Here is an 18,355-nt window from a genome sequence, read left to right as displayed (position 1 = left end):
AAATGGCTCAATGCACATCATGCTGTGAAGTATGCTACACCTGGCTTCTGAAAGAATTAATTAGTTAATGTAGTTACAGGACGAATTAATTAATGTGTTTAGAGTGCTCTGAAAAATGTGAAGCACTCTGTAAGTGTTAAGCTTTTAATTTATTTAGTAGGTATTCATTTCTAAAACAAGTGAAGTCCAAAGATGGCGGCCCTCAATGGAGAAATTCCTGCCAATATCTGTAGCATGTTTAGCCCCAGGAACTGATGTCAAGAGACTCACAGTTAATCTTCACACAAGGTGCTGTAGTGTCAAGGGCAATCCCTCATATAACTGGCTCCCAGATCATTCTTTGCTGTAAAGATTACAACCAACACTTTCAACTGCACCCAGAAGCTAGAGGAAAGGCCAGGTTTGGAGCTCAGATACATTGCTGCAAATCTAATTTGAAGGAATTACTCCAGGTTTACTCTGATATAACTGAGATGAGAATGGGGCCCATTGAACCAACTTGAGCATAGCTGTAATATGCTCATGTCAGCCCAACCCACCCGAAAGGAATATAGTTGTATTCTGCATCAGTTGGAGCTGCCATGTGTACTTTAGAGATAGCACATGTAAGTAGAGCAGATAGACTTTCTGTTCTATTTTTATACTGCACCTGGCACAGCTGAGTCCTAGTCCATGACCGGGGCTCTTTTGTGCTACAATAATACAAATAAATTATAATGAATATCAATGCAAGGCTCTTTGCAGTGGTGTTGTAGTTGTGTTGACCCCAGGTGAGTGAGGTAACATATTTTATTAGACCAACTTTTGTTGGTGGAGGAGGGACAAGTTTTTGAGCTACTTGAAGAAGAGCTTTGTGTAGCTCGAAAACTTGTCTCTTCCACTAACAGGAGTTGGTCCAGTAAAAGATGATATTTTACCCATTGTATGTGTCTGCTGCAAGGTTTGCATTTTGAGAGGAATATTCACAGCTACCTTGTCATCCATAGTTGACAGAAGAACTGTGGTCTATTCCCATCAATGGGATTCTAGGAAAAGTGATGAACCCATCAAGACCCTGAGACTGCATATCACTGTGGCAAACATCTCCACTGATGATGCAGACACTACTTCTCTCCAGTTTTCTACTTCCTTCCCTCTGCCAGAAAACACGAATGCCACCTCAGCTGGATTGAACTGCAGCTTAAACCCATACCTGTTCAGCAAAACAATTAAACACTGGCTTAGCTTTAGGCATATGCCTAAGTCCCATCGACTTCGATAGAACTTAAGCACATACTGCAGTTTCATGCTGAATATGAATAGATATAATACATATGTACAGTTAGGCACTTAGATCCTGATGCTACTCTCACATATGTCAACACATATGTCCACATTGGCTGGAATGGTCCAGGATGACGCTCTGAATGATCACACTTTATATTAAGGTTCCAATTATCAGAATGGTTCCATTTATCTGAATGTTTTTTTGTTTTGTTTTTTCAATTTTGACCTTTCAAAATAGTTTTAACCTTTTCTTCCTATAAATTAAAATTTCAAAACAATAAAGCACATCAAGCCAGAAAATGAAATTTTCATTCAAAAACATGTTGAAATAAGACATTTTGACAATTTCAGAAGTTTTGTTTCATTTTTTTTCAAATAGAGAGATTCGTTGAAACCAACATTTTATCAGAAAATTCCTGACCATCTCTGGAGCCAAGGATTTCTGTGTATGTGTTTTTGTGATCATTTTCAAGCTTGTTGTGAATTCATGAGGGTCTCTGTACTCGTCTACTGCTTGTTGTGACCTTTTTCAAACTGCTTCCAAGGCTCCTTGAGCAGCCAGGAGCCACAGCAGCCAAGTAGGGAACTGGGCAGCTCAGGGAATATGGGAACCAGAGCTTCTGGACTGTCAGGGAGCCGAGAGCCTGGAAGCTCAGACGCCCTGGCCCAGGGCTAGTCTGGAGCAGTCTAGGAGCCCTGGCTCTCCAGCAACCAAGGAATAGGCTGCTGAGGAACTTCTCCCACAAACACCTCTGTGCCTTCTTCCATACCGCCCCTTCCGTATGCAATGCTGTCCTCAAACCTATCCATTAAGCCATTGCTGTGTCCTTCACGTCCATTCTCAAGTCCCACCTCTGCAGAAATGTTTGCAATAAACTGCTAGTGGCTCGGCATGTGGCTCTTTAATGTCTTCTGTTAATCTTAAAAAAAAAAATCCACAGTCACAGTTCCCAGGCTGAGAACCAGCAAATTATTCACAGGTCTGGTCTATAGAACCTTGAGTGCCTATTACTGTGACTCTCATCTCCCTTCCACCACCTGCTACACTCACTCCATGCATTTTCTCTTCACATCGATTGCAAACTCTTCAGAGCAGGGATTGTCTCTTGCTGTGTGTTTGTATGGCTTCTGGCACAGCGGGCTGCCTATCTGGACTGGAGTGTCTGGGTCACACAGATAAATGATGGGAATAATAATGACCTCCAAGGTATTTTCTGGGCGCTCCACACCCTCTGTGAAAATAACAGACAATGCTACAGCCGTGCCTGACTTAAAGAGTGAAAGGCTGTCCAATTCCAGTAGCATGGCAGGGTGGGGCAGGGGAAGGAGCCTCTTGGGAGCCTGTGGGGTGAGCACCAATCACTGAAGAGATGCCTGTGCTGTTATTTTTCCCGCAGCATGGCTACTGAGGAGGTGGGCATGGAATGTACTCTTTATTCCATTACTGAGTCTATATGCACCATTTATTACCATATAGCTGTCAGTGAAGCAAATGAAACTGAGATTAGATATATAAATTATAGGCTTCAGCTGTCCAGAGTTTCATTGTTGAGAAATAGGGATGTGCATTTTCATGTATATCAAACACACATTCTTTCTTCCTAAACACTTTTGCTTCTCATGTTATGCCTTTATCAACACATCTGTAAGCAACATTTATCGTTTATATCTGTGCTCTAACAGCTTGACTGTAATTGATTGGGAGATGGCAGAATCACACCCATTACTTCACACAACCAACTGGACATTTCACTGTGATTACCTGAGGGACTGAGATGTCAATCATCTGGGAAACATTGGACGGAAAGTTGAGGCTTGTTTTTGATGGTGCAGAGATCAGGAAAGGAGCTAATGGATCGGTAATCAGGGCTGTCTGGAAAACAAGAATTCCACTTAGCAAAAAAAGTTAAGGTTCCAGAATTTGGTTTTGTTACACATCTGGATAAAAATGAGATATTTTGAAATTTTTCAGAAAAAACAAGACAAAAAGAGAGAAACACCCACCCAGTAGCTAGGGGCCTGGGATATGCAGGTTCAAATCGTTGCTCTGGATCAGGCACAGCAGGGTTTCAAATTGTCAACATCACACATCAAAATATACAAAGTAAATATCTTAAATCAAACTCAAATAAGTTCTTGCATTTTTCTTACTTTCCCTCTCTGCAAATTTTGATTATTATCAATGGAAATGTCTTTTTTGTATGTGTATGGTGAAATTGATGTTTACTGACATTTACTGATAAAAATCAAATTCTTCCAAGCCTAGTAATAGTAGTTACTTTTTTGCATTTTTAGATGAATCTGTGGAACAGTTTTTAGTCTGCATGTTTCCTAGTGTAACTGACTCCTATGCACTGCAATCACACCATTGTACACTGGGTCAACCTGAAGGCTTGGAGGATGCTTGGTGAGATGATTCTTTGGGGCATCCCCCTTCTTCTTCTTTCGTATAGCTGGTGTAGAGCAGCAACTACAATTTCACCTGAAGTTGATAGAGCCAAATGGCCACATCAGGAGTAGCAGAATTTATTGCAGTGATGCCTCCTTCATATTTATCAATTGGGCAGTAGGTAGTGATATGTTTGATGGTCTGTCATGCGGATCCACACTCGTGCACTGGGGAGACCTTGATTTTCCATTTGTGCATTAGATATCCGCATCTACCATGGTTGGTTCGAATTCAGTTTAGAGTTGATCAAGCTGACCATGGAAGGTCAAACCCAGGAACCTTCTGCGTGGAATCTAGCACAATGTGCTTACTTTTTAAGTCTTGTTTAGCCCATCTGCTTTCCAAGCCTCCTTCTGATCATAGCCTGATTGCATGAGGCTAAACAAATGTTCCCAGAAAGGCTTGCGGGACTTAAGACATTGCAGGAGGGGGCACTCTCAAGGTCTCGGTGAATAAACAAATAAAGGAAGTTCTTCTTCACACAGTCAACTTGTGGAACTCCTTGCCTGAGGAGGTTGTGAAGGCTAGGACTATAACAGAGTTTAAAAGAGAACTGGATAAATTCATGGAGGTTAAGTCCGTTAATGGCTATTAGCCAGGATGGGTAAGGAATGGTGTCCCTAGCCTCTGTTTGTCAGAGGGTGGAGATGGATGGCAGGAGAGAGATCACTTATGTTCTTATGTAATAGGAAGACATCTGTTTTCTTGGATTCGCTGAGCTTCACAGAATATTGCAGCAGTTCAGCATATTGGCAAGGAAGCAATGTTAGACAAGACAGGTAGCGATGGTGTTGAGGTCGACTTAAGGGTTCCCATGATGCACCACATCACTGTATTGAGCTGGGTATCCACAAGTTATGTGTGGCTGCATTTGCTCAATAACGATGCACAATATTCAGCTACTGAATATACAAGTGCTATTGCAGATGTTTGCAACACTGATGCTGATGCACCCCAGGTTGTACCTGCTAGTTTCTGGATTATGTTGGCTCTCCTTTTTATTTTTGCAGCTACCTTCTCAAGATGATCATGGAAGAAGAGGGTGTGGTCGAGTTTCACCCCAAGATATGTTGGTCTGTAATCATGTTGCACATTGAGGATTGGGCCAAAAGAAATATGATGAGGTAAAACAAGGACAAGTGCAGATTCCTGCATTTAGGACGGAAGAATCCCATGCACTGCTACAGACTAGGGACCGAATGGCTGGGCAGCAGTTCTGCAGAAAAAGACCCAGAGGTTACGGTGGACGAAAAGCTGAATATGAGTCAACAGTGAGCCCTTGTTGCCAAGAAGGCTAATGGCATTTTGGGTTGTATAAGTAGGGGCATTTCCAGCAGATCGAGGGATGTGATCATTCCCCTCTAATCAGCACTGGTGAGGCCTCATTTGGAGTACTGTGTCCAGTTTTGGGCCCCACACTACAAGAAGGATGTGGATAAATTGGAGAGAGTCCAGCAGAGGGCAACAAAAATGATTAGGGGGCTGGAGCACATGACTTACGAGAAGAGACTGAGGGAACTGGGATTGTTTAGCCTGCAGAAGAGAAGAATGAGGGGGGATTTGATAGCTGCTTTCAACTACCTGGAAGGGGGTTCCAAAGAGGATGGATCTAGACTGTTCTCAGTGGTAGAAGATGACAGAACAAGGAGTAATGGTCTCAAGTTGCAGAGGGGGAGGTTTAGGTTGGACATTAGGAAAAACTTTTTCACTAGTAGGGTGGTGAAGCACTGGAATGGGTTCCCTAGGGAGGTGGTGGGATCTCCTTCCTTAGAGGTTTTTAAGGTCAGGCTTGACAAAGCCCTGGCTGGGATGATTTAGTTGGGTTTGGTCCTGCTTTGAGCAGGGGGTTGGACTAGATGACCTCCTGAGGTCCCTTCCAACCCTGAGATTCTATGATTCTATGATTGTTACCACAGAAAGCTACTTTCAGTATGTTTTTGACAGTCTTATTATCAAGATGAAATGCACTTACAACTGTTTTTCCAGGGTTTGGTTTGAGCCTCCATTTCCAGAAATATTGTTCCATATTTTGGAGGTCCTCAATTAATATTTTCTCAGTGACATGGAGGTTTGATGCTTGGATTGTCATGGCAAGATCGTCTGCATATCCAAATGTTCATGATTTAGTTGGAGGCATGTAACTTATGTAAATATTTAAAAGGATGGGCGCAAGTACAGAGTCTAGTGGTAGCCCATTGTTTATGATACGGGGTGAGCTGGTCTTATTACCCAGGTACGCCTGCAGGCCTCTGTTACTCAACATGGTCCACATCAGGGGAAATGTTTGGTAGCAAGGTATAATTTTAGCATGTTTCAGCATCAGGCCATTCATCAATATAGTGTCACATGCAGATGACAGGTCAACCAATACTGTGCCAGTCTCTAGGGTTTTTCTAATAGCCAGCCTGAAGGTGAGTTGGAAGTGCCAGAATTTGGTCACAACAACTACATTTTGGCCAGAATCCTGCCTATTCAACAGGGATAATTGGCTCAGTAGAAGGGCATATTCTTTTGAGGATGATACGTTCAAGAAGTTTATAGGTGGTATGTAGTAGAGAAATTGGCCTATAGCTTCCCGCTTCATTGGGGGGATTTCCAGGCTTTGGAATGACAATTACCATTGCCTCATGCCATATTTCAGGGATCCGTGCCATCCTTAAGGTAACGGAGTACAATGTTGCTAGCAATTCGAGTCCTTTGGGCAGGGCTGGCTCCAGGCACCAGCTTAGCAAGCAGATGCTTGGGGCGGCCACTTCGGAGAGGGGCGGTATGTTCAGCTATTCGGTGGCAATTTGCTGGAGGGTCCCTCACTCCCGGTCGGAGCAAAGGACCTCCCGCTGAATTGCCGCAGATCATGATCGCGGCTTTTGGGTGGGCGGGGGGGGGGGCTGCTTGGGGTGGCAAAACCCCTGGAGCCGGCCCTGCCGTTGGGGCCAAGATGGTGGAGGAATTCTGGAAAAATACCGCCCTTCCCTTTTTTCATGTGGTAAGTCCTTCTTTTACTTCCTCAATGCTGACAGTGGAAGGTTCTCCTCGGGGGATTGATGCAAGTGTTTGGTAGAGTTGTTGATACACTTCTCTTCTTGTGTGTTTATCGAGTGGTCCTTTTGTGTTCTCCACCAGTTTGGAGGCTATTGAGTTTGGCCAAATTTTTGGTGGCCAGTACTCTGTGGGATTAGCGGCCCCAAGATGTCGTGGTAGTGTCCAGGCTCAATGACTTGAATGTGCAAAATTAAGGTTTTGCACGCAATCAAGCCAGCGCTAGTGTCTTGCTGTGTCAAGGAAGTGTAGCTGGGCTTTTGTGGTATGAGAGCTCCTGGTCTGATTGTACTGCCAGAGCAACTGTTGCGTCTCTCTCATCCAGCAGGGAGTGTGCTTTTTCTGGAAGCCTCTGGAAATGTTCTTCTTTCCTGCTACTTTCAGGGCCCCCTGCGAACCATTGATAGCATTCCACTCTCACTGGAATCTTGCAACAGTTTTCTCAACAGTCTGTTTGTAGGCATCCCAATCAGCTTTAGCAAAATTCCATCATGGTACCTGTTTCGGAAAGGACACAGGAATTTCGATGCCTACTTAGATCATTATAAGCTTGTGTTGGCTGTTTGGAAATGCTGATAGTACTTCATGTGTTACGATGAGAGTGTTACTGCTTTGATCTTTAGACACGAATGTTAGGTCTGGATTGTACCCACGTTGCCAGCGGCTTGAATGGAATGTTGATTGTTGTTTTAGTTCATAGATTAGTTGTAAATCTTGTGCAAATATCCAGTCCATAGAATCATAGAATCATAATCGTCACCATCGGTTTCATTTGTTTTATAGCCCCATGTATTGTGGTGACTATTAAAATCACCTGCGTAGATGCATGGAATAGGAGTGCTGGGTGGCACTGGTTTTGGCCATCTTATGCTAGGGGCTTTAGAGACATTGGCAATATGATGCTCCCCTACTTTGATAGTTGTGGTAAATGTGGTCTCCTCTTCAGTTGATGGAATAACATTTTAAAACTGTGACATTTATGACGTTAATGGCTAGTCATCAGGTTGCATCCATAGATAAGGTAGCACTTAGCCCATTGATTGTTGTCAGCATGGGGCTCATTCAACATGAGGATATCAATGTTGTAGGTCTTCAGCAAGTTTCCAAGGTACTCACATTTTTCCAGTCAGAGTCCTTCAACATTCTTATTTTAGGGCCTTTTTGGCACGTTGTATGTCCCTGAGGAGGAACTTTAGGATTTGTTGAGGTGTTTCTCTGATGACTGGGAGATCGCTGAGCACTGTTCAGTTGCCAAGCTGATGACATTCATTGTTAATTCTCACTTAACAGTGTGGGCCCCATGAAGGCTGCCATCTTCCACTCCGGGGCATCCCCAGACGTAACAAACTGGTTAGTTGGGTGTGTCCATAAGCCATGCTAGGAGCCAGTCATTCTATTGTGTAGGTTGGTCACCACTTCCATAAAAATCTGACAGCCCAAGGCAAAAGTATATTAGCACCATACAAGGAAAATAAGGCATCTCATTCCAATTCTTTCTTCTCTATCCCTAATTCTCCATTAACCTTATGCAATTCCTGTGCATAAGCTAAAAATCTGCTGCTCTCACATTAGAAACAGATGAACACAGATATGGCCAAAGAGTTTGACCCTCAAACATCAGCACTCCACTGCAGTCTGTCCTGTAGAGGACGAGGACGAGATTTATCCTGTATGCCACAGTGATTGGTGACGCCATTGGAAGTCCAGTACTCACTGTGGAAAGACTCTGGAAGGATTAGTGCCTTTTTCTCTGCAGAAATAATTGGCATGAATATCTCTTGACTGTCGGTGTATTTTAAAATAAATTAATAATGATAATATAATAAAACCCTTTATACATTCTTTGTTAGGACTTTGCTGCCCCTAATCTTGGGTGATTGAAACAGTAGATTTAAGGCTTGTTTTGGCTTAGTTAGTGTTCATTGGGAATTCAGACTGCCACCAGCCACTGAAGGTAGGAGTTATTGTACACTTTGAGGTTAACTTTCAATTGAGAAGTACAGTAAAATAGCCTAAAGTCTGAAAATGTAGCTTTCTAGTCTTGAAGTCATTTTTTTTGCCTTAAAAACCATGTGCCTATTCATGATCCCTAGGGTTTGTAAAACACTTTATTTTTTTGGTACTTTTACTACAAAATGAAATAGAATTATTTAGTCTCTGATGTATTGTATTTGAAGAGACCTATGCTGTGATGCAGATATTAACTTTCCACTGGGAGGAACTCAGATGTTTACAGTGAAATATAAGTGTATTATATTCTAAATCAAAATTCTATCATACAGTTGCCTCTTATTTTCCCAGCACAGGAATCATGTTTTCTTTATAAGGCCCTTTCCACTAATATTTTATTATATATAGTAATCCAAGAGGTATGTTGTTTTTAGGGGTGAGCAAAATGATTTGGATACATAAGGAATGTCCCCAAACCCATATTTCGGAATTCAGACAGAACTGAACCTGAGCCATTATCAGAATTTCAAACATTTGGTTTGGTTTGTATATTTCCACTGGTGTGTGTGTCTCTGTAGAGAACTTCCTGATATAAGGTGGGAATGGAATCAGAGTGAGGAAAGTTCTTTTTGTGGTGTTTATGACCTGGCTAAATCCAGGATTGCTCTAGAGATCCCTAAGAAATCCTTTGCCTTAGTTTTGTGTCCCCATGAACTCAGGAAAAGCCCATTCTTAGAGTTCTAATGTTACTGGTTCCAGCTGGGCGCATCTCCTGCCACACCCCCTTTGCTGGCACAATGTTGGCTAGTATTTTCCTTGCCTGTTCCCTTCTGACTCGGGTTGGTGAAGGATTGCTGTGGCTAGCTGCTCCAGGTTGCATGGCCACCTGGCTCCAGCCCACTATCTCTCATGCCTTACTCACCATGTTGCATCTCTTTACCATTCTCCATTGTCTTAATTCTAGCAAAAAAACCCACTCAGATGTAATGTATCAGCTTTATTGGCAGACAGCGCTATCTGCTTCATTTGCCATATTGAGGCGCCAAGCCTTGGAACTCCTATTGTCTAAAAGAACTCTGCTTCTGTTTCCATTTTCAGTAGATTCTACCTGGGTCAATCATCACATGGGCACTCCTGGCTGGTGGCTGCCATTGCATCTGTGGGCCTGAGTTCTTCCACATGATGGGCTTTTGTACTGATGAACCCTCGTCTTTATCTTCTTTTTGCCCACCCTTTGTTTGCCTTAGAGACTTGCAGTAGGTAGTCCAGCAGCTTTATTTGTTGACCCAAGGCTGGCTGGACAATGTTCTTCATAAGCCATGACATGCTGGAACTTAGGGGGACTGGTTCAGCTGTGGGATTCCCTGACCAGGGTCACAAATAGGTGTTGGGTCCCAGGCAAAGTACCTAACAATGCTGCTGGCCTCTTTCACTGTCGTCTGTTATTCAGCTTTGAAACCACCCCTGGAAGTCTTTGAAGTCTTTAGCCTCAAGAGACCAAGAGTGGAGAGGCTCTTCATTCGTGTCCCCACTTCTGCAAAAAAGGACCTAAGGGTTACGGTGGACGAAAAGCTGAATATGAGTCAACAGTGTGCCCTTGTTGCCAAGAAGGCTAATGGCATTTTGAGTTGTATAAGTAGGGGCATTTCCAGCAGATCGAGGGATGTGATCATTCCCCTCTATTCAGCACTGGTGAGGCCTCATCTGGAGTACTGTGTCCAGTTTTGGGCCCCACACTACAAGAAGGATGTGGACAAATTGGAGAGAGTCCAGCGGAGGGCAACAAAAATGATTAGGGGGCTGGAACACATGACTTATGAAGAGAGGCTGAGGGAACTGGGATTGTTTAGCCTGCAGAAGAGAAGAATGAGGGGGGATTTGATAGCTGCTTTCAACTACCTGAAAGGGGGTTCCAAAGAGGATGGATCTAGACTGTTCTCAGTTGTAGAAGATGACAGAACAAGGAGTAATGGTCTCAAGTTGCAGAGGGGGAGGTTTAGGTTGGACATTAGGAAAAACTTTTTCATTAGTAGGGTGGTGAAGCACTGGAATGCGTTACCTAGGGAGGTAGTAGAATCTCCTTCCTTAGAGGTTTTTAAGATCAGGCTTGACAAAGCCCTGGCTGGGATGATTTAGTTGGGTTTGATCCTGCTTTGAGCAGGGGGTTGGACTAGATGACCTCCTGAGGTCCCTTCCAACCCTGAGATTCTATGATTCTATGATTCTATGTGGCATGAGTTCAGTTCAACAGAACCTGAAGTGGCGCCGTGACTCCACTGGGCAGTCAGTGGGACCTGTGTTACAGATGTGTCAAAACCAACTCCTTGTCAAGCGAGGCACTGACTGCTCCAGAGCACTGAGTTTGGGATCCTGGTGTGCAACTCTCCCCTTGCAGCAACAGGCTGATTCCCCTGACCACCTCACACTGGGGCTAGTAAATCTGTTCTATAGCCTGAGCCACCTTGGTTTCATCTAACGTATTTATGCTGGCGCTGATGTCAGTACCTGAGAGGTGTCAGTCTCCACAGGCCTTGACTCTTCCAGGACACTCAGTGCTTATCTCAATGCCAGTGTAAATGCAGAGCTGATGTTGTGCTGTAGGAGCTGCAGTGCTGCCACCCCAGGATCATCTCCTCAGCTTGTGTCACCTTACGGAATGACCCTCTCTTCAGTGGCTTCTTAGATAAGTGTTTAATCGCCATGTACTTCATGTCACTTATCTATAGAATCTGCATAACAAGAAGGCTGAAAAGAAAATTAATTCTCTTCTAAAGCAGACTGGCTAACGGGTGACCTTATCTGACCTATTCCTTTATTTACAGTAGTTTGTAGCCACAAATTTCCTACTATTTTGATGTATCTGGTTCAAAGCTAGCTAATTTTTAGAGCTGGTCAGGATTGTTTTGGCTAAATGCTGTGGTTGGAAAATGCTGATTCATTGAAACCAAAGCTGTTCATAGGCAAGAGTTGGTTTTAGCAAATTTCTCATTTAAAAAAAAAATCAAAAGAAAAGTTTGGAAACTGTCAAAACTTCCCATTTTGACATTTTTTAAATTAAATATTCTTTTTTTTATTTGAAAGATCTTTTTGAAACAAAACGTTTCAATTGATCTGAACCATTTTTTTCCAGATTGCCAGTTTTTGAAGATTTGTGATGTTCTGACATTTTGTCCCAGTTCAGGCTGAGAAAATTTTTGAAATCTCCACTTTTTTTCCAGGGTGGGAAAACTGTTTTCCACCCAGCTTTCACTAGTTTCCTTTATATAATAGTATCCCACCTTCTCACTCATGCCTGTCTTGCCATTGAAAAAAAGAGAAATTGTGATTCAGATGGGATCCATTTTACATAAGGGATCACATAAAGAGATGCAATGAATTCCACTTCTTCCCTTCAAAGAAATAATTTCCCCATCTACAGGTCTGAAAAATTAAAAAAAAGAAGTTAAATTTTTAGATGCTTTACCATACACACTACGTGACAGCCATGGTTCGCTGGCTCCACTTCACCCTTCTCTTTTCTCTGGTCACTTTTGATTAGCAAATTCTTCACTTTTAATAACTAACTAAAGCTGATATACTCTAATTGTTTAGTTAACTAGATTTTATTGCATTCCAACTGGAATACTGCACTTTGCATTATTAGTTTGCATATCAGAGAGAGAGTGGGTCATATAACCATTCTTCCTCTCATATTACTTACTGACCCACTTCTGCAATAGGCTTTCGAGGCTGAGAGCCAAATGAACCGACAGAGCACCAAGGGGAAATCAAATTTCCAGTGAACTGAAGAAAGGATTACACTTGTTTTACTCCTGCTAAAATGCAATTATTCCGTAATGAGGATTACAAATTATGCCCATAACAATGAAGCCTTGCTATGGCTTTAAAGAGTTTTAATTCAGTGTACATATTTGGTATATTATTGACAATTATCTGGGATGATATCACAGGCCTTCCTTGTAGTATTATGAAAAAATCAACTGATTAAAATCCCCTACAATGAAGGATGGAGTAACCAGGGCCGGCACAACCCATTAGGCGACCGCACTAACATTTGGGGGGCGGCGGCCTCCCTGGTCGTCGGCCGCCCCGGTTGTCAGCGGTATTTCGGGGGCGGGACCGTCCACCGCCTTTGTCGGGGGTGCCATTTCGGGGGCGAGACATCCGCCGCCTAGGGTGCCAAAAAAGTTGGCGGCGCTCCTGGGAGTAATACCAATAAAATAAGGAGATTAACATGGATTTATAAAATCAGACACCCAAAAGGAACCTTTACAGTGATTCTGGGAAGGGAACATGTCTCCTCCAGTAAGGATATCATTCTGCTCCTATTGAGGTCAAAGGGAATTTTGCCATTGACTTCAGTGGGAACAAAATCATCTTCAAAATGTCTAAAGTTTGGAATATGTTGACTGCCATCTAAGGCCTGGTCTACACTAGGAGTTTATGTCGAATTTAGCAGCGTTAATTCAACTTAACCATGCAACCGTCCACACCAGGAAGCTAATTAGTTCGACCTAGAGGGCTCTTTAGTTCGAATTCTGTACTCCTCTCCGACGAGGGGAGTAGCGCTAAATTCGACATGGCTATGTCGAATTAGGCTATGTGTGGATGGAAATCAACCTTAGTAGCTCTGGGAGCTATCCCACAGTGCACCACTCTGTTGACGCTCTGGACAGCAGTCCGAGCTTGGATGTTCTGACCAGCCACACAGGAAATGCCCAGGGAAAATTTGACACCCTCCGGCGCCTTGTGGATGTTCTGCAGGACCGCAGGCAGGAGGACAGAGCCCCCCGCACTGTATCTGCAACAACCCTCCCCCACCACAAAGTCCCAACCCCCCCTCACCCAAAGTAACAAGAAGGAGGGGCGACAGGGGCCGTGAAAACTGTCACTGCACCCCTGCAGAGTGCACAAATACAAGAAGGCTCTCATTCCCTAAATGTTGAGAAGTCCTTCCCTTCCTGGCTCACCGAAGCCCCAATCCCAGTTTCATCCCCTAACTGTGTAGTTGATTATTAAAAGTAGTTTGCTGTTAATTACTATTTGCGTCAAGTTTTTCTACAGAAGACTGTCTGTGAAGGGGGGGGGGAAAGAGGGTTGTTAATTGCATAGGACAGTCACCTTTACCAGGGTACAGACACGGGGGCAGGATCAACAGCAGGTCACACACACAGTGCAGTCAGTAGGCACCCTGGTCGGTCTGGGAGGTGTTTTCCATGTTCTGTGTGGGTGGGGGGTACGTGACTTTGTGGCATGGGAGGGCGGTTACAGATCTTATGCAGCGGTCCTTGTCCCGGACCACAGAGCCATGCAGCAGGGGAATCTGTAACCGTCCTCCCCCGCCACAAGGTCACATAGCCCCCGCACACAGAGTCCCGAAAAGGAGAGATGGCAGGCTCCGTTGAAACAACCAATCCGGCACTGCAGACCGCTCTAGGAGCAGGTGCCTATCATTCCTCGAGTGTAGAAGCGGTGTTAACATCACTACACACCCTACCCACCACAGTCTGCATCCCTGTTTCAACCCTTTAACGCAAATTCATTAATAAAGAAAACGTTAATTAACAATGTTCCATTAACTTTATTTTTAAACGTGTGTTGGAAGGGGGGAAACATGGTGAACGGGGTATGTAACCGCAGAAGAAAGTCAACAGTAACTGAAGCAGGGGCAGGTTCAACTTCTCTGTAAAGAAACTGAACAGTCACAGGTCACGCTGCTCGCTGAGGAACCTAGGGGTATGTCTACACTACGGGATTATTCCGAATTTACATAAACTGGTTTAGCAAAACAGATTGTATAAAATCGAGTGTGCGCGGCCACACTAAACACATTAAATCAGTGGTGTGCGTCCACGGTCCGAGGCTAGCATCGATTTCTGGAGCATTGCACTGTGGGTAGCTATTCCGTAGCTATCCCATAGTTCCCGCAGCCTCCCCCGCCCCTTGGAATTTCCGGGTTGAGATCCCAGTGCCTGATGGGGCAAAAATCATTGTCGCGGGTGGTTCTGGGTAAACGTCGTCAGTCACTCCTTCCGCTGGGAAAGCAACGGCAGACAAGCATTTCGTGCCTTTTTTCCCTGGATTGCCCTGGCAGATGCCATAGCATGGCAATCATGGAGCCTGTTTAGCCTTTTGTGACTGTCACCGTCTGTGCACTAGATGCCGCTCACAGAGGCGATTCAGCAGCGCTACACAGCAGCATGCTTTTGCTTTTGCATGATAGCAGAGATGGTTACCAGCCATATTGCACCATCTACCATACCATAAATTGGTAATAAGATGATCGTGGCTACCAGTCCTTTTGCACTGCACCATTTGCTGCTGTCATAAGTGCCCCTGGCTGAGATCATCCAGGGGCGCAAAAGCCAAAATTGGGAATGACTCCCTGAATCAATCCCTCCTTTTTGGTATCTAAAAATAGAATCAGTCCTGCCTAGAATATGGGCAAGTGTACTAGAGAACCACTGTATCATAGAACCAGAGAGCACAGCTGCTCTGTGTCAGATCCTGCAGAAATTATGAGCTGTATGCTATTCACAGGGGGTGCTCCTGCAACAACCCCACCTGTTCATTCCGTTCTTCCCCCAGCCTTCCTGGGCTACCATAGCATTGTCCCCCCACTTGTGTGATGAAGTAATAAAGAATGCAGGAATAAGACACAGTGACTTGTTAGTGAGAAATGAGTGGAAGGCAGCCTCCAGCTGCTATGATAGTCCAGACAGGACAGTAAGGAGTGTGGAGGAGAGGAGCCCAGAATCCCTCTGCTAGTCCAGGGGCAATTGAATCTTTTCTTTACACATGAAGGGTGGGGGCTGATGGAGCTCAGCCCCCTGTTGCTATGATGACGATGGTTATCAGCCATACTGTACCATCTACCACGAAAAATTAGGACCAGGCGCTCTTGATTGACCTTACCGATGCTAGTCGGCATGGTTACCAGTCCTTTTGCACTGCCCCATGTGCCAATAGGCTGATGATGAGGACGGATACCAGTCATATTGTACCATCAGCCATAAGAACATAAGAACATAAGAAAGGCCGTACCGGGTCAGACCAAAGGTCCATCTAGCCCAGTATCTGTCTACCGACAGTGGCCAATGCCAGGTGCCCCTGAGGGAGTGAACCTAACAGGCAATGATCAAGTGATCTCTCTCCTGCCATCCATCTCCATCCTCTGATGAACAGAGGCTAGGGACACCATTCTTACCCATCCTGGCTAATAGCCATTTATGGACTTAGCCACCATGAATTTATCCAGTCCCCTTTTAAACATTGTTATAGTCCTAGCCTTCACAACCTCCTCAGGTAAGGAGTTCCACAAGTTGACTGTGCGCTGCGTGAAGAAGAACTTCCTTTTATTTGTTTTAAACCTGCTGCCTATTAATTTCATTTGGTGACCCCTAGTTCTTGTATTATGGGAATAAGTAAATAACTTTTCCTTATCCACTTTCTCAACATCACTCATGATTTTATATACCTCTATCATGTCCCCCCTTAGTCTTCTCTTTTCCAAACTGAAGAGTCCTAGCCTCTTTAATCTTTCCTCATATGGGACCCTCTCTAAACCCCTAATCATTTTAGTTACCCTTCTCTGAACCTTTTCTAGTGCTAGAATATCTTTTTTGAGGTGAGGAGACCACATCTGTACACAGTATTCGAGATGTGGGCGTACCATGGATTTATATAAGGGCAATAATATATTCTCAGTCTTATTCTCTATCCCCTTTTTAATTATTCCTAACATCCTGTTTGCTTTTTTGACCGCCTCTGCACACTGCGTGGACATCTTCAGAGAACTATCCACGATAACTCCAAGATCTTTTTCCTGACTCGTTGTAGCTAAATTAGCCCCCATCATGTTGTATGTATAGTTGGGGTTATTTTTTCCAATGTGCATTACTTTACATTTATCCACATTAAATTTCATTTGCCATTTTGTTGCCCAATCACTTAGTTTTGTGAGATCTTTTTGAAGTTCTTCACAATCTGCTTTGGTCTTAACTATCTTGAGTAGTTTAGTATCATCTGCAAACTTTGCCACCTCACTGTTTACCCCTTTCTCCAGATCATTTATGAATAAATTGAATAGGATTGGCCATCCATGGCGTGGGGGGAGCAAGGATGTTGGTGTTGAGTGCTGCAGCATCGCGTCTATCTGCAACATTCAGTAAAGATAGGGTGACATGTAAAAGAGTCAAGAGAGGATTGTTTTCCCTTTCACTTCTGGGGGTGGGTGGGGGGGTGCGTAAATTGCCTAGCTATGCCCTGACCCACCGCGGACACTGTTTTTGACCCTAGAAGCATTTGGAGCTCAGCCAAGAATGCAAATGCTTTTCAGAGACTGCAGGAACTGTGGGATAGCTTGAGTCCTCCAGTCCATGAGCGTCCATTTGATTCTTTGGCTTTCCGTTATGCTTGTCACGCAGCAGTGCGCTGAGTCCCTGCTATGGCATCTGTCTGGAGATTTTTTAAAAATGATTTTGAATTTCGTCTTCTGTAACGGAGCGCTGATAGAACAGATTTGCCTGCCCTTACAGCGATCACGTCCGCATGGTCCATGCGGGAGCTCTTTCTTTATTTTGATTTTTAACTGCACCACCACCCGTGCTGATCGGAGCTCCACGCTGGGCAAACAGGAAATATTCAAAAGTTCGTGGGGCTTTTCCTGTCTACCTGGCCACTGCATCCGAGTTCATATTGCTGTCCAGAGCTGTCAGTGGTGCACTGTGGGATACCGCCCGGAGGCCAATACCGTCGATCTGCGGCCACACTAACCCTAATCCGATATGGTAATACCGATATTAGCGCTACTCCTCTCGTTAGGGAGGAGTACAGAAACCGGTTTAAAGTGGCCTTTATACCGATATAAAGGGCCTCTCAGTGTGGACGGGTGTGGCGTTAAATCGGTTTTACGCTCCTAAAACCGGTTTAAACGCCTAGTGTAGACCAGGCCTAGGTTTCAAAGCCTCCCGGATGCACAGCGCTTCCCGCTGGGCTCTTCTAATCGCACGGCTGTCTGGCTGAGCGTAATCAGCAGCCAGGCGATTTGCCTCAACCTCCCATCCCGCCATAAAGGTCTCACCCTTGCTCTCACAGTGATTGTGGAGCACACAGCAAGCTGCAATAACAATGGGGATATTGGTTTCGCTGAGATCCGAGCGAGTCAGTAAGCTTCGCCATCTCCCCTTGAGACGTCCGAAAGCACACTCCACCACCATTCTGCACTTGCTCAGCTGGTAGTTGAAGAGTTCCTTGTCACTGTCCAAGGTGCCTGTATAGGGCTTCATGAGCCAGGGCATTAGCGGGTAGGCTGGGTCCCCAAGGATCACTATAGGCATCTGCACATCCCAACAGTTATTTTGTGGTCCGGGAAGAAAGTACCTTCCTGCAGGCGTCTAAACAGACCAGAGTTCCTGAACACACACGCGTCATGAACTTGCCCGGCCACCCGACGTTGATTTTGGTAAAACATCCCCTATGGTCCACCAGTGCTTGCAGCACCATTGAAAAGTAGCCCGATTTCTCAGCAGCTGACTGTGGAAGAGGTGGACGATAAGGTGCGAGGAGTTGACAACGGCCATAACTGCAGCGGGCTCCATGCTTGCAGTGCTGTGGCGTCCGTGCTGTCACTGACCAGAAAAGTGCGCGAAC

At 44.6% G+C, this 18,355-nt stretch overlaps 1 long non-coding RNA gene across 1 annotated transcript in view; it reads right to left on the bottom strand.

The window, feature by feature from the left end:
- Positions 1 to 899: 899 nt before the first annotated feature.
- Positions 900 to 18,355, bottom strand: part of LOC123370872 — a 29,352-nt gene continuing 11,896 nt past the window's right edge. The window contains exons 3-4 of the long non-coding RNA XR_006579601.1: positions 3,029 to 3,139; positions 900 to 1,192 (exon numbers count right to left, since the gene is read on the bottom strand). This is a non-coding gene — a long non-coding RNA (uncharacterized LOC123370872). The remainder of the gene's footprint in view (positions 1,193 to 3,028; positions 3,140 to 18,355) is intronic.

Source organism: Mauremys mutica, chromosome 5 (genome assembly GCF_020497125.1).
Source record: "Mauremys mutica isolate MM-2020 ecotype Southern chromosome 5, ASM2049712v1, whole genome shotgun sequence".
NCBI lineage: Eukaryota > Metazoa > Chordata > Testudines > Geoemydidae > Mauremys > Mauremys mutica.
The sequence above is the reverse complement of the archived record's forward strand: the minus strand, read 5'-3'. Positions and strand labels throughout refer to the sequence as shown.